The sequence below is a fragment of the Lathyrus oleraceus genome, chromosome 7 (assembly GCF_024323335.1).
Source record: "Lathyrus oleraceus cultivar Zhongwan6 chromosome 7, CAAS_Psat_ZW6_1.0, whole genome shotgun sequence".
NCBI classification, from domain to species: Eukaryota; Viridiplantae; Streptophyta; class Magnoliopsida; order Fabales; family Fabaceae; genus Lathyrus; species Lathyrus oleraceus.
The window spans coordinates 440,632,426-440,635,416 of record NC_066585.1 but is presented as its reverse complement, the minus strand read 5'-3'; positions in this window follow the sequence as shown (position 1 = coordinate 440,635,416).

Below are 2,991 nucleotides of genomic sequence, written 5' to 3'. Positions count from 1 at the left end.
GGCTTTGGAATCCTGTTCGAAAATCCTGCAACAGTCAACCAAGTCAGAAAACACTCTGATCCGTTGGTATCCAATAGCCTGCTTGATCTCGGGACGTAACCCGTTCTCAAACTTCACACATTTCGAAAATTCTCCAGCAGCCTCATTATAGGGAGTATAATACTTCGACAGCTCTGTGAACTTAGCAGCATACTCTGTAACAGACTTGTTACCCTGCTTCAATTCCAAAAACTCTATCTCTTTCTTTCCTCTGACATCCTCTGGAAAGTACTTCCTCAGGAATCTCTCTCTGAACACAGCCCAAGTGATCTCAGCATTTCCAGCAGATTCCAACTCAGTGCGGGTAGCAACCCACCAATCATCAGCTTCCTCTGACAGCATATGCGTACCGAACCTGACCTTCTGGTTATCGGCACACTCCGTCACTCGGAAGATTCTCTCTATCTCCTTCAACCACTTCTGAGCGCCATCTGGATCGTATGCTCCCTTGAACATTGGAGGATTGTTCTTCTGGAACTCACTCAGTTGACGAGCAGCTCCCATTCCCACAATATTCGGATTTCCTCCAAGTACTCCAGCTAGCATACCCAGAGCCTCAGCAATCGCAGCATCATCTCTACCTCTTCCAGCCATCTCTATTCTGAAAACCCAAACAAACTAAAACAATAAGTACTGATAGGTTACTCAACACCTATACCGTACAGGGGAAACAGAATAATTACGACTCGACTCGACCGACTATGCTCTGATACCACTAATGTAACACCCTTCTAAAATACCCCAAATATTTAATTAAAATAATAAACATATAACAAATCAGAGTAATTATGCCATTCAAGGGTGTCACACATAATATTCACACCATTCAACCATGTAACGGTCATGCTCTTTTATTAATTCAAAACATAAACATTTGCATAAAACGCAGCGGATAGAGATCTCCTCAATCATGTAAAACATGTAACATTCACATGTAAATTATTCAACAAGGTAAATATCCCATCCCGATGTTACATCTATCAGAGCACGACCCACTAAGGAGACTACACTAGACTCCAAGCATTCGCTTCTACTCAACTCATTTCTCGTTACCTGAAAAATAGTTGTAAGGGTGAGTTCCTCAATCAATATAATAAGCATTATAGAATATAATGTCATGTTAAGCAATTTAACACATTAATCACCCTAATCACAACATACTATCAGTAACAGCACATCAGTTTAACATCATCCTCAACACCAACATAAAACACAAGTATAATCTCAATTCATACTTCATAACAACACAAACACACGTATAATATTGGAATACATCCATTCATATTATACGCCATACATACATTATGCAATGAGACTCCACACATGCGGTACCGACTATTCTTGAACATATAGTTCAACTTCACCGACCAATCCAGGTACGGCTACCAAGCTCACTAGTCCCACTCATTTGAGACCTAGTGACTCACATCACTAATTCCTCACTATGGGAATTAGCTACCACCCCAAGGGCCATGCTATGCACGCTAACTCACCTAGCATGCAAACATCAACAACAGTCCAAAATGACTAACATCACTAATTCCTCACCACGGGAATTAGCTACCACCATAAAGGCCACAATATGCATGCTAATCACCTAGCAATGCAACATCCACAACAATTCAAGAATAGACATATGCTCACACTCTAAGCCATAAAACAGTCTATTCACAAATGCATACACAACTGATACATTCACAGCATTATGCATACAATCATACATTTCTCAACACATGTATCAAAACATTATATCATGTCAAATAATTAATCACAGTATTAGCACACTCTACTAATACCTATACTGCTCAAAACAGCGGGATATAATCCCTATTACATCACATGCCAACATAGGCCAACTCTCAATTATGTACACCACATTAAATTAACAATTTTTCCATACTGCAACAGTGTTAACCGGTTAACGCCCTGGGTTAACCGGTTAACGCAGGCAAAAACACATTTTCTGGCAAAACGCAACAGTGTTAACCGGTTAACGCCCTGGGTTAACCGGTTAACGCAGGCAAAACAGCACATTTTCACAAATCATAACAGTGTTAACCGGTTAACACCCTGGGTTAACCGGTTAACGCAGACAAAACAGCAGTTCCTGCGCTAACACAAGGCAGAATGCAGAATTCTCCGCACTTTCCGCCGTTGGAGGACTTCCGGACCTCCGATTCCGATTCCGTAAAAAGCTATACGTTCGGAATTTCACAACCAATCCAAACACAGATTCAATTACAGTCTAAACACAATTTATCCAACATAATTCTTCAGCATCCACAATCCCAATTAGGGTCAAATTAACGGCTTATCACTACCCATCACATATTATCCCATAATACCCATTAATCGACGATAAACCCCCTTACCTGATTAATCCGGCAATTCTTTGAGCTCCAAGCTTTTCTCTCTTCAACCTTCAGCCCTTGCTCTGTCTCTTTGCCCTTTTCCTCTTTCACGATCGTTTCTCTGTTTTTCACGTAAAACCTTATTTTCCACAAAAATGAACTCTTTTCCCTTATTTCCAACTTATATATTTTCCAAATAATAATAATAATAATAATCCAATAATAATAATAATAAAATTTCCAATTATTTAATTAAATTAATAAATAAATTATTAACTCAATTTAAATAATTATTTTATTATTATCGGGGTGTTACAGAATTAGCCAAGTTGTTGAAACAGGAGGAGAAGGTGATTCAGCCGCACGAGGAGCAGGTAGAGGTTGTGAATCTGGGTACCGATGAGGTCAGAAAGGAAGTAAAGATCGGGGCTGCTTTGGAGGCGAGTGTCAAGAGCAAAGTGGTAGCCTTGTTGAGAGAGTATGTCGACATCTTTGCCTGGTCTTATCAAGATATGCCAGGGTTGGATACCGATATCGTTGTGCACAAGCTACCGTTGAGAGCAGATTGTCCTCCAGTGAAGCAGAAGTTGCGCAGAACTCG